We start from the raw sequence: 14,274 nt of genomic DNA on the forward strand, positions 1-14,274 counted from the left end.
AGGAATGTAAGCGGAGCGCAAACATAGCGACAGGAGTGTAAGCGGAGTGAGAACACAACGACAGGAGCGTAAGCGGTGCGCGAGCGTAACGACAGGAGTGTAAGCCTGGCGCGAACATAATGACAGGAGTGTAAGCGGAGCGCGAACGTAACGACAGGAATGACACCGTTTCAGACCGTTTGACGATGTAAACTGGTGAATGGTTAAAACGGGTGGATGTCGGGTTTGTGACGAGTTATGTCCTTGTAACGTATTTTGTTGTTTACTGCCCCAGTGATCTTCAACATATCTATGTTGAAGTGACAAATGCATTTTGCTCTGAAAAATTGTCTGGTCCCACTGAAGGCCTGGTCTGGCTGGTTGCGTAACACTTCATTTTCAGTGAGTGGTGTGATGTAGATTTATTGTTTCTACACGTGAGTTGGCGTGTCAGAGAACAGTGATACAGTCCACGTAAACATCACTACCTTTGAATGCCACTGGGACCCTAATGACATTGAAATTGTTCGAGAGACGTGGACTTGATAAGCATGATAAGCATATAAGCCATGCTTATCATATTTTGCTCACTGGCGACAGCGAAAAGGCTTTTATTACTTTAGTCGGTAAATCTGTATTTCCTTTGCCACAAATGAGCTCAGTTTCAGGTGTGGTTAGCTGGGCGCTATAGCTTTGAACGCATACATATGCCAAGCCTCTCATGGTATTCACAACATAGTCAACACTAGTGCACTTATTTCGCAATAGCATGATAAGCTTTTTAACAAAGTACGTTCTTGATTTAGGTACCCCCTTAAGGGTACTTAACGCTTACCTAGTCAACACTTTCGGGTAAGAAATAGAGCGTTATGGTGTGTTAAACTTACAATCAGGAATGTACGTTGCACATTTCCACAGGTTTGGTATTACTTTGGATGTATACTGGTGTGTTATCTTTATGGACCACGGGTTGCAATTTCACATCGCAAATAATTGCTCGCCAACAGCGAATGGGGCCGCGAGATCGCTAAGCAAACACATAGTGACGAGTGTTGCCAGACTCAGCGTTGTTGCCAGATCGGCCCGCCGGCTGCGGTAGGATTTATTCTATCACGTTCCGTTTCGCTCCTGTTCCGCTCGCCCGCTCCGCTGTCGGTGTGAACCGATCCTCAGGACGCCGAGTCCCGTGGGCAGGCACGGAACGGCACGGTGACCAGCGAGCCAAGTCCCTCTCACAGGCGAGCTGAGAGAACTGACCTGCGAAGAAACGTGGAGGGCCGTGCTGGCACCGGAACGCGTGGAAGATGGAAGACCCCGAGGGTGCGGGGCGGGTGAAAGCACCCTAACCGATATAGGGAGCCGCCGCCCTTGCAGTTACAACATTGACATATTTTGTGTTACTTGTCGCGAAATGAGCAACAAGCACCAATTGCCTATGGTATATGCCTTTTGTTTTGACCGCGAGGGGGTACGACTGCAGTCCAGGTGCCTTGGTAGGGTCGTAGTAATCTGCCGTTGTATATGACCTGTAATGCCAGTGTTTAAACGCAATTTGGTGAGCAGTAGAACCATTTCGTTCTTCGTCAGTCTTTAAATTACAGCTTGTTAACTTCTACCTGCTAAAGGCTGGGTTCCCATTAATATACGGTCGCATTAACCATTCCTTAAGGTCATTTTCGAGCTTACCGGGCCTGCGAAACGGCACATTCTTTTCATAAACTAAATGGCATAACATCATGCTACGACCATCACAGGGAAAACAGGCATGACCAAGGAGATTTAAGAGCTGATAAATAACCGAGGCGTCTACAAGGATCAGGATGCCCGGAAATGCAGGCGATCCCTGTTCTAACTGTGTCGGCTCAAATTAGACGAGTGCACCGACGTTGTGCCTATGCGCTGAGTCTTGCCCCCGACTGGGATAGACTGTGGCCATTTGCAGCGGCCGCACAAAAACGGTCAGATAATAACCGAGGGCGGATGGACCGTGCTGAACATTGTGGTACGTTAATCTGTCGCCGCAAAATGCTGTCCTTCACTCGAAGTTTGACGGTCGAGTTCCGGCTCAACAAACGAGGCTGCTTAGTGGGGGCGCTAATTCCGGAAGTGCGCTCAGTCAAATGGTTCGGACTAATTCTGGAAAGACTACCCCAATCATACTACAATGCAATTTCGCACACTCAGGGGCTATTAAGAAAGGAGTCTTTATGTTACAAATCTAGAGAGCGATGTATATCTTCTGATCCCCGGTCGTGTAAACGCTGTAAACGCGCTGTAGACGCGCTGAAGTATCCATTATTTTCTGTGAGAACGGATACTCGGGCAATGAGTGAGAAATTTCTATTACACTGCAATTAGTCAGTTTAACAATGCATCAGTTTCGCATGGAAGACGTAGGAAGACAAAATAAACAGACTATGTGAACTTCCCGTATTGCAAGGTGACCCATACTCAAATTAAAGGGAGTGTTCCACATTTGCAAAGGGTTTTGACCTGAGATAGCCAGTTGAAGATAATTGCACTCCATTAACAGTCACGCCCTTTTCACTCGTATGGCTACGGGTGTGCAGGGGTGTCACCTTGTGTGCTTTCGAAGGGGGCTGAACCTTCTCCCCCAATGCTGGCGTGAACCCCCTCCATACTCTTCTGAACCCCTCTCCCAGTGCATAAGAGCCAAAAAAGAAATGCTGTGCCAATGTCACGCAGCAAGAGTTGGAGCTGTTGGTACATGAGGTACGTAAACACATCGCTATCAAAGCAATCATCGTCATATATCATATTTTTCGCCAATACATCGGCTTCAAATGGGAGGTCAATGCTCAACATAAAAACGGCTTTTGAGCCGATTAATTCTTATTTTGACATGGGGCACGGAAATCGAAGTGCCCGAACTTTCAAAGTTATCAGGATTGGGGGCAGGTTGGTCAACTGTATTGGCTCAGCCCCCCCCCCCCCGCAGCTGATTTTAAAAAATGGCGTGAAATGATTTTTGTGAAAGTGACCTGAAGTGATCTTAGTGGAAAGTGACGTACTCTGCGTGCTTTTATCATCAGCGTCTCGCGCAGCAGCTTTAGTAGTTATCGCGGTAGGCATTACGTAGGATTTTTCATAGGCCTTGACGCAGGTATCGTCCAAAGCAGGCTCCCGGGAGTAAACGTAAATCGTCGACCCGTCTGGTCGTTTGCCGTCGCCACGGTCCAAGCCGGTTGGTTCCAGAATTGTGAGCATGCCCGCAGACTGCAGGACAGACTTCGTTCAGCGCTGTGTGTCAGGGATGTCTTCAAGCGCTGAGACGCCATGTCAAGGCGTGGCAACCCTCAATGCCTGCAAGATCGCCGCATCTGCATCGGTGCGGGCTACACACATTGACTCCAACCCCCAATACTACGGAGATCGCTGCGTCTCTTTGTCTTAATGTTCCGAGATTGGCGGATGGCACGGTGAAAGACTCTAGCACGAGGTACTTGTTTTTATTTGTGCTTCCATCTGTGAATATTGTCGTGCGATTGGTCACCGTTTTGCTACAGCAAAGATGCAAAATACTGTCATCATGCACAGATTGAACGGATAGGTGAGACTGTATGCATATTTTTTTTGTCGTTTTTCAGACGTCGTCTATACAAACCAAATTTTCAAGTGTCCTGGCTGCTGTTGTCAATTATCAGTTCAATTCAAGACGCAGCCTTCGGCAGAGCATATCTTACAGCTTAATTCTGGCCGTTTCCTATCATCCGTCCGCCCATCCGCAGGGCCATCGAAATTGCATGACTGTACTGAAAAACTTAAACTGTAAACTGTATACTGGAGAGAACGTTTGACATTTGAGGATATTGGAGGGGGCACCAGATATGATGAAACCAGCTCATTTATAACTATGAATATACTTTTAGGTGGAAGAGACTGCTCTAGACAGTACAATTATCTGCTTAGTAAATATTCTCCTCAATGCGTCATGATTTGATTACGTCATCGTACCTTACACAACATTGAGAACCAATTGACGGCCGTTACACCTGAAAATCACGCTCATGAACATCAGATATGCACGCCTTGAGAATTACATTTTTCTTGGCCTTGATCGCCGCACGGTTTGTGGAATGACAGGATTTGAATGACGTTCTTATGGCGCCACAAATGCGGAGATGACTTTGAAATACCACTCCCTTTTACCTTACCCCATTTCGCTGGCGTGTAGCTCAGAACTAGACGGGCCTAGGCCTTAAGAAGGGCAGGACTGTGAACAGCACCGAAAGGTCTTCAGATAGCCATTTCAATTTAAAACACCATATGAACGTGAACACTCCCATTAATATAAGCGAAGGATCTTTGTAGCAGATTGCTTACTGCTAATGTGATGGTTATATTGGGATGGACCTCGCTCGTGCCAGTCTTGCTCGTGAGTCAGGTAAAGTGAGATTTTTGACGAACTGCAGCTTCTATTTTCTAGTCACTTGCACGAACCAACGCTGACACCACGACGTCTGCCCATACCACCAGCAGCGGCCTTGCGTCCTCGATCCCAGAGATTATGAACATACATGGCCATCAACAGAGCACCTTATATACTACGCGCGTCTGGTCACAGGGTCTGCAAATGGTGTAACGGTTAACCAATGAGAAATGAGCACGACATCGTTCTATGGACGGCTAAGCCAGTCACAAAGTAAGGCACCGTCATGGTATCCCAGAACGATCTGATGCACTCACAGTTGGTGAGGCGCTGAAGGTGAGTTTTTACAAAAGTGTCGAATAGCATGACGGAAGCCAGGCCTAGCTCAGGTTCCCGCGGAACAGATTTCATGTTGTGAGAGAGCTCTCTCCCAGGAGGTTTAGATGTCTTCTACCGCTTTTTTCGTCCTACGGGCTGATGATGGTTTTAGAGACTTTATGTCAGCCAGGCCTAGTTCAGGCTCCCACGGAACAAATTTCATGCGGTGAGAGAGCTCTTTCCCAGGAGGTTTAGATGCCTTCTACTGCTTTTTTCGTGCTACGGACTTATGATAGTTCTAGAGACTTTATATCCTTAGATATCTGGAGAATCCCATAATTCTGGAGATATTTACCGCCGAGAAATATAATACATCACAGCGCGAAGTTCTTTCGACGAAACTTTGAATATATCTTTAAAACTATCTTCGTCCTCATTAGTAAGTACGAGCATAACGTGAGCGCAAATGTCAACACACGCACAACTACACAGTCGATTTGCACCTCAAAGCTTACATAAAACGCTGCAGAATAGTCCTTCATTATAGTACATCCTTAGATAACACCAAGAAGAAATAAAACTTTCTCTATGTTTCTTCGCGGTCAAAATTCCTGGGCAGACGGTGATACTTTTTGCACTTGATAACAGGCTGCGACGAGTGTGTACCGATCAACATCACAGATTAAGTTTCGTGGCGTACCAGTGTAAAGCGTTAAAAAGGTATAGCTCCTATTGCATTGTGGCAAGACGGCATGAAAGATATTAACATAGTTATCAACACATAAACGGTGATGATGCATAATGTCAAATGCATTCACTAATAATGTTATCGTCACGAGGAGTGGTCCATTGTAATAACTGGACACCCTTTTCATCGTAGGCTTGCAACCGTGATTGCTTCAGCACAGACTAATAGTCAGTGCACAGCCTGCGCTGCATGGCTATGTCCAGGCGCACGCCCTCTGATGGAACTCAGGGCGGGTTCACTCGGTGTGTGACGGGTCAGTGAGGAATGCTGGCGCGGCGCAGTGCGGCATGTCACGGCCGGGCTCGGCGGCCGCGCAGCGCGGGGCGGCACGCGGTCAGGCGGAGCAGCGCGGGATGGCGGCTGGGTGCTGATTAAGCACCTGCTCTAGCAGCGGCGGCCACTGCGTCTCTCCAGTTGAGTTAGTTGGTGCGCAGTTGAACAGCTGACTGGAAGTTCAACGTCTGAGCAGTTGAAGTGGTGTTGAGAGCAGCGCGCCCACTGGCTGCCGGGGACGGGCTACCTGAGACGGTCGGTGATATAATCATAGCAGAGGTCTGTTTACGCTCGCTCGGGCCGGCGGCGGCCGGAGCTGACTCGGCTGCCGTGGCCACAGTGGGGTGGTCTTCGTTTGATGTGGTGACTGGGTGATCCACGTGATACTGTGTGATACGTGTGATACCGCATGTTCCTGCGATATTGCATGATCTGTCGACCTGGGTGCGCTTTTTCTCAAGCTTGCCGGACGTGCCGTTGGTGGTGAGGCCTGAGGTCACTGGGAGTTAAACATGTGAGTCCAGGTGAAACGGCCTGGCGGGGCGCGCCTGAAGGTGAACAGATACTGTCTTGATCAAGGTACGGGGTTCGAACCGTGAGACCGGAGTACGGACAGCCGTCCCACAGCGGCTTGGAATGTCAGAGCCAGGCGTGGGGTTGGGTTCCAACAGGATATAGGCGGTTTTGGTTTCATGCACCTCGGCCGAATGTTAAAGCGACAAGCAGCGCAATGGAATGGTAGCTGCGATAGTAGGGCACTGTGGCCAGCGTGTGAACAGGAGGGTGGTGCCGTTCGTAGAGTAAGTATGCAGTCGTGGAGTTCGGTCAATGTAGCTCTATTGTCCGACAGACAGAAACGTTTGCATCATCTGTCTTATTAAGTTACTTTGCATGATATTTCTAAGTTGTTACGTTGCTGGCCATTATTCACGAATGTGTAACCCTTTTTTTCAGCAATGTGGGACGTTTATTTATTTCACTATTCCGTCAACGTCTGAAGTAATTGCATTCTCGAGTGAAGTCAGAAGAATTTGTCAAACAAAAGGTAAGCTGTCTCATTTTAACACACACACGATTTGCACCTCAAAGCTTACATGAAACGCTACAGAATAGGCCTTCATTATAGTACATCCTTAGATAACACCAAGAAGAAATAAAACTTTCTCTATGTTTCTTCGCGGTCAAAATTCCTAGGCAGACGGTGACATTTGTTGCACTTGATAACAGGCCGCGGCGAGTGTGTACAAATCAACACCATGGATTCAGTTTCGTGGCGTACCAGTGTAAAGCGTTAAAAAAGTAAAGTTTCTATTCCATTGTGGCAAGACGACATGAAAGATATTAGCATAAATATCATCACATGAACGGGGATGATGAATACTGTTAAATGCATTCACTAATAATGTAATTGTTACGAGGAGTGGTCCATTGTAATAACTGGACACACTTTTCATCGTAGGATCGCAACCGTGATTGCTTCAGCACAGACTAATAGTCAGTGCACAGCCTGCGCTGCATGGCTGTGTCCAGGCACACGCCCTCTGATGGAACTCAGGGCGGGTTCACTCGGTGTGTGACGGGTCAGTGAGGAATGCTGGCGCGGCGCAGTGCGGCGCATCACGGCGTGGCTCGGCGGCCGCGCAGTGCGGGGCGGCACGCGGTCAGGCGGAGCAACGCGGGACAGACCAGCGTGTGGCCAGCGTGTGAACAGGAAGGGTGGTGCCGCTGGCAGAGTATCAGTCGTGGAGTTTGGTCAATGTAGCTCCATTGTCCAACAGACGAAAACGTTTGCATCATCTGTCTTATTAAGTTGCTTTGCATGCTATTCCAAGCTGTTACGTTGCTGGCTATTATTCACGAATGTGGAGCACTTTTTCAGCAATGTGAGACGTTTATATATTTCATTATTTTGTCAACGTCTGAAGTAATTCCATTGTCGAGTGAAGTCAGACGAATTTGTCCAACAAAAGGTAAGCTGTCTCATTTTAACTCGCGCTCGGGTGGGGGGCCAACCTGCCCCCACCCACTTACCCCCCCCCCCCTCGAAGGCTTTTCCGGAATGGTTTCCGAACAGCTCGGCGTAGCCGCGCCAAATATTGAATAGCTGTAAACAATTTAATAGCGGATCGTCCGGCATAAGCAATTTAGATAAACCTTGCCAGGTTGCTGACGTATGGCATGTCGAAGTGAGACCATGGTTTCAGCGAAGGTGATTTCTAAGCAATAGTTCAATTTGATCCAGCAACGGAATGTTAGACGAGTCCGCACATCTCTGAAATACTTCCTTACGCAACAGATCAAAATGTAGTTTGCAATGAGCAAATTACATTGACGCAAGGTCAGGTATGAAGCAGACCAAGACCAAAATCAACCCGCCTTATTACTCTTGGGCTTCCTGTATTAAGTGGTTTCTGGTGCTGGTTTCGAATTTGTTGATAACAAGAACCGCATTATACACCTCCCATAGAGTTCTTAAAGGTCATAATAGGCCACTGACCTAAAATGACCCGGATCAACTTTTTTGTTTTTATGAGCGTACTGCCTAGCGTAATCTATGTCGCTTATCCAAATGCGACACTCAAAGCGGCCTTTTATGATTTTGTTCACCATGACCTTAAAAGGTCAAACAAGGTCACTGGCCTTAGATGAGCATGTGACCTTTTGTTAAGAACAGTTATCTAGGTTCCAGAGGCCCTTTGGAGACCAACCTGAGATTTGACCGTGTTTGACAATAGACAAGACAGTGGTATTATTAGCCTTATTCCTCGGAGAAAAACCATGAGAATGGAGATATAGTTGAGTTGATATTTTTGCAACATGCCTTTATCAAAGCAATGGCAGAAGCTGCTTTTTCTCCGAGGACGAAAGCTAATACTACTGTCTTATCTATGCAAATCATGTTTCTCGCTAATGCACTGAACAACTTACGTGTTTGACCTTATTTGACCTGAAGGTCATAACCTATGAACCTCAAACTTTTACCGAAGCGAGTTCACGTACAGACCAACACACCCTATGAATTTGGCATCCCTAGCTCTCTTAGTTCCTGAGATTAGAGCGGGGGCTCAAATTGACCCTCACCCGAGCGAAGCGCATCCAACTGGCCGCATGGGCGCGTGTTAACCTACGGTAAGCGTTATTCTACATGAAGAGAAGCACGAAGCTATCTTTTGTTTCAAAATGGAAATGTCCTTATACTTGTTGGGAGGTGTATGTCTCATTCATCGAAGAAGTCGTTAAAATATGCATGATGCTCGACAGTGGATCGGGCTACAGAGAGGCACAAGATCGAAGGACGAACATTTGAGCCTGCACCGCATGTAACTCACAGCATTTCATGATTGCTGTGAGTTGCTTCTTACTGCAGACGCTGGTCGAACATCGGCTGACACTTAAATGCTTCTGCTCGTGAGCAGAGTGTGATTGAGGTGATGGTGGCGAGAGGTTATCGCTGTGCGCACTCAGCGGCTAACCATTAGCGAATGTTAAAATGCCTCAGCTCACGGACAGAGTCGAGGTAGTGGCAACGGGTGATAAGATAAAATGTTACCCTTTTTATGTGCATTATCGCGAACGACTTGATCGTGTCCCCAACGATATGTTAGCGAATCTCACCAGCCCCGCCCAAAGCCACTGGCATACCGGAATTACTGCTATTCTTTCGGCACATAGAACGGCAAACAATTATAGTATAAAATCAAACCCATTTTCGTCGTGCATAGTCGGGATCCAGCTCTCTCCATGAACACGCCTTTATCTCTTAAGTTCAAATATCAAGGAGATGAGAAAGTTCCCAGAATGCTGGAAAATCTTGATCACTCATCACCAAGTTCGGCATGACCTGGCCTTACGCCACGGGAAAAACAAATTGTACTTCGACCAAAGGCGAAACTAATCAAGATTCAAGTTGGTGACATGGTGCATTTTAGGGATCCCTCGGTCGTTGCATACCCTTCCTCTAAACTCACTTCTCACTCGAAATCCTTTCATTGCGGGTTTAAATTCATTTTTTATGTCACATTCCTACTACAAAGTCAGTTGGCGGACCAAATAAAAGTGGTCAACATTCAAAATTTGCGTTTGACTGATTCAGACACTCCATGGACAACGGATGCAGAAATCATGCATTCCCCTCCCTGCAACCACCTGGAAAGCCAAAGTTGGTTACGGAATATGAACCTTCCTTTAAACACGCGGATCCAGTTCCACGTCTACCAGCTCCTAGTTATAATTCTGACCCTAGATGTCAAATATCTCCAAAAACCAAAAGTCACGTGTCAGACTGCCCAAGTGAAAACGATGTAGATGATATCCCACTGTCAGAACCTTCTCGTCGACTGAATTATGACAAAATGGAGAACATGCCTCTCGCTGAATTGGCAAAACCAATTCGAAACCAAGACGAACTCGAGCCACTGAAGAGACCTTACCCAGAATCAGATTCTGATCAGGAGATACCTGACATAGAATATTTACGAGAGGAATATGGAAAACGAATGAGAGAGGAAAGTTTGGACGAACAATGTTTACCTGACAAAATTATCTGCCGCGATCCAAACACAGAAGCGTCAGACATCGATACAATTCAGGCGCATAGCACACCAAAGGTTGACAGCAAGAAGGATAGCAAGGTAGATTTGTTTAACAAGCGCCCGGGTTGCCGGTTGAATGACCTTCGCTCGGGGGTCAGTTTGACCCCTGGGATCTCAGGAACTAAAAGAGCTAGAGACACCAAATTTACAAGATGTGTTGACCTGTACATGGACTCACTTAGGTCCAAGTTTGCAGTTCCTAGATTGTGATCTTCGGGTCAAAGAAGGTCAAACAGGGGCAAATTCCAGGTTGGTCTCCAAGGGCCCCTAGAACCTAGGTAACTGGTCTAAGCGAAAGTTTACATGCTCATTTAAGGCCATTGACTTATTAACTTTGCTTGACCTTTTAAATGTCATGGTGAACAAAATCATACAAGACTGCTTTGAGTTCCGCGTTTGAATAAGCGACATCGCGTATGCTTGATAACTATCGCGTATGCTTCTTTTCCGACTGAAGGCCACCATTGTTTTGTAGCGTTCAATTGATGTGGGAGATATTGCACTACTCCTTCACCATTTTCCGTGTTTTGCACAAGAGCAGCACCAATGGCGTGGTTTGACGCATCGGCGTTAAGTTCATACGACTTTGAGGTATCTGGGTGAGCTAGCACAGGAGCTTCAATGAGAGCTTCAGACTTTCAAACGGTTTTTGACATTCTCCATTCCAATAACAGTTGTTGTTTTTTCTTTGTTAGTTCCATGCAAGGTTTTGCAGTCTTTGCAAAATTTGGAATGCATCAGCGATAGTACAAACCCACATCAATGTACACGAGCGCCTTTCACATCGGAGGAATGCTAAGTACGAAGAGAATTTTAACGGTTGCATATACCATCGTGCATTTAAAAGGCCCAACCAAACGTCTCGTAGTACGCCAAATCTCTAAAGGGAGGAGCCAGAGTTGGCACGCCCGCGGTGCAGGCTTCCGATCCAGCAGTTTCTGTCTTGGCCGATCGAGAGCTGACAGCCGCGGAATTTCTAGTCGGTTCGCCAGCATTATCGCGGTTCGTTAGGTCTTGCTGCTCCGAATCCGATCCGCCGTACCGACATCGATTCCCACGGCGCCTGTATCGAATAAACACGTGAGGACCTGGGTGCCGTGACGTCTCGCACTTGAAAGGGGCGCCGCCAGGGTTGCGGCTTAATGACAGGCTCCGTCAATATGATGTGGCGTGGTTGGCGGCTCGTGTAGGCGTGGGGTTGACCTGCAAATTATACCGGCTCAAGCTGCCCCGTACGGCATTTCATCGCGCTAATTATTGACTTTCAGTTCGTGACTGCGACTGAAGTGGCCCGTCCCCGTACATATACTCACGGCAGGAACCTTTGAGTGGCTTTTAGTGGCGATTGCCCGTGTTCCCGACCTTGAAATCGAGCAATCATTTCTGGCTTGTCTTGCTGATGTGGAGCCTGCCTGAGTACAAACGCGTAGATCACCCATTTTAATCGATATTACTTACGAAAGTGAGTGCCTTCGTCACATAGGTCTTGTGAGCACTAAAACTCGATCCGATTTTAAGTTGTGTTCCTTTTGGCTACTGTGGCGCTGCTCTCTAAAGGAGTGTTCCACATTTGTATGGGGTCTTAACTGAAATAGCCATCTTGAAGATCATCCCGTACAGCTCACAGCCCAGCCCTTCTTAATACCTAAACCCTTCTATTTTCAGGCCTGCCTACACGCCCGCGAAGAAGTGCACACTATTTCGAGGAGACTTTCAAGGTCACCCGGGCGTCCTTGACGCCATAATAACGTTATCCAAATATTGCCATTGCATTAGTCATGTGGCGATCAGGGCCAAGGAAAAAGCATTGCCAATTGTTTTTATCTGGCGTTTGTGATCACGGTTTACAGATAGAACCGAACGTCAATTGATTCCAGATCAATGTTGTGCAAGGCATGATGGCGTAATCAAGCAATGACGTATTGAGGAGCATATTTACTGAACAGCGAAATTGTGCTGTCTGGAACAGTCTGTTGTGCCTAAAGGCATATCAATAATTAGAAGTGAGCTTATTTCATCATATGTGATGCCTGTTTTCATATCATGAAATGTTGGGCATTCCCTTTAACTCACATTGTTTTTGTTCGCCGTTTGGCTTCTTTATAGCATTTCGTCACCATGCGTAGGCCGTATAATTTTTACTTTTCCTGAAAGGGATTGGACCTGCTGACAGATCGTTTTCGCTTCATACGTTTCATACGTTGATCGTTTCGCCGCTCACTCACCTGAATCATTTCAGGTAGTTACTTTAATGTTCATGCATTTATTTTGTCCGTTCTGCATTACGGTCCATCTTTTCAGCCTTCAATATTTCAGACGTCATTGAAATAGCGTGTATAGCTTGTAAAACACATAATAAAGCCCGGACAGTATGGCTCATAGATGGTTGCTGGTGGAGTGCAAAGTTACAGACAGAGTTGCATTTGTAACTTCCCGGCCTACGACCTTGTAGCTCACCAGTGCCCGAGGATCAGAGATATACTAGATATAATGGTCTGCTTCACAAAATATCGGCCTCGCTTGAGTGATACCCGGAAAATCGCAGATCAACTCTTTCTTTTTGCCAGGTTTATTATATTGTCATCTTCAAGATTATTCAAGGCTTTGCAGATTGAGCCAACTTGAGGCGAACATGCAGAAGTAGTTCTGCTGCAATAATGGAACAGCTTTGTTCCATTATGGCAGTGTTTTAGTCCGTGGTCCAACGGTTGGAGACGAAGCGCACCTGCAAGCTGCATGCGTTGCTTTTTTAATGATAATTTTCCGCTCGTTCAGTGACAATAAGACTACCCATAAGACCACACCAACAAGACTAGTAGCACTTCTTTGGTAGGCCCATTCCTTTTGATCGTGCCTGTCCTAGGGTGCTTCTGTTGTGCACATGACGATAACATCATTATTGTTGTTAACATCACACTTTGTTGTCATCACCCTATTATAGAGCTATTAAATAGCTATTAAATAGCTCTGTAATAAGTAGACGCAGGAGGTTGTCCTGTTATTACATTATTTAATACATGAGAGACTTTGATTTGTTGCCTCTAATAACAACGTTTACCAACCGTCGGTGGCAAGCTCCCAAACCCTAAACATGCTACTTCTGAGGCAGCGTGGCGAGAGGAAGGTTTATGTCATCTTACTGTCCAGATCGGATCTCCATTCGTGGTGCGGCGCGAGCAAACCTGTCCCGCAGGGCTAACATTGGCCCCGGTCGGCTGCGCGCCATTGGAACTGGCTGGAGCAGCGAGGGTCATCGGCTGCCGCGTGCTAGCCAATCGGACCCGAGCCAGTTGCAAGGGGACGGATGAAATGAAAACCAGAATGCGACGATGGCCATTGTAGCTGACCAACACAGATCAAGTGGTGGCTCTTGAAAAGGCTTTTAGTTAACTGTTTATCCATGGCGTTTTATAAATAGCAGCGGAACAAATGGTAAGTGGGGAGGGGAGCATCAAAAGGCGTCGCAACACCGGTGCGTTCGCACTGAAACGATGACAAACAGCAGTGCAGTTCGCCAATCAACTGCTTCAAGCGGGCAACGGCTGGATCCGGGGTAAGACAGCTAAATCGAGCTCCTTCCGGCGAGATCGCACAAGTTGTCGACAGTTATTGGCCAAGTTCTTTCGACCTTAAAGAATGGCGCCAAGATCAAAACTGACTTACCGAGCACGCCATCCTGGCGCACCGATTAGGCCATCCTGGCTTGCCGAAGGGGCCATCCTGGCCTACTGATTAGGCCATCCTGGCTTACCGAGCACGCCATCCTGGCTTGCCGAGTAGACCATCCTGACTTACCGATTAGGCCATCCTGGCTGACCGAGCACGCCATTCTAGCTTATCGAGAAGGCCATGTTTACCGAGCACGCCATCCTGGCTTACCGAGTAGGCCATTCTGCCTTACCGAATAGGCCATCCTGTCTTGCCGAGTAGGCCATTCTGGCTTACCGAATAGGCCATCCTGGCTTACCGAGTAG

General features: G+C 47.1%; 1 protein-coding gene across 1 annotated transcript in view; it reads left to right on the plus strand.

Annotated features, from left to right (window-relative positions):
- The first annotated feature begins 6,057 nt into the window (after nucleotides 1-6,057).
- Nucleotides 6,058-14,274, plus strand: part of LOC119092339 (uncharacterized) — a 60,256-nt gene continuing 52,039 nt past the window's right edge. The window contains exons 1-2 of the mRNA XM_037215304.1: nucleotides 6,058-6,222; nucleotides 6,663-6,753. The gene's annotated coding sequence lies outside the window, so the exon portion shown is untranslated. The remainder of the gene's footprint in view (nucleotides 6,223-6,662; nucleotides 6,754-14,274) is intronic.

This window comes from Pollicipes pollicipes, unplaced genomic scaffold, assembly GCF_011947565.3.
Source record: "Pollicipes pollicipes isolate AB1234 unplaced genomic scaffold, Ppol_2.1 Scaffold_3447;HRSCAF=4054_pilon_pilon_pilon, whole genome shotgun sequence".
NCBI classification, from domain to species: domain Eukaryota; kingdom Metazoa; phylum Arthropoda; class Thecostraca; order Pollicipedomorpha; family Pollicipedidae; genus Pollicipes; species Pollicipes pollicipes.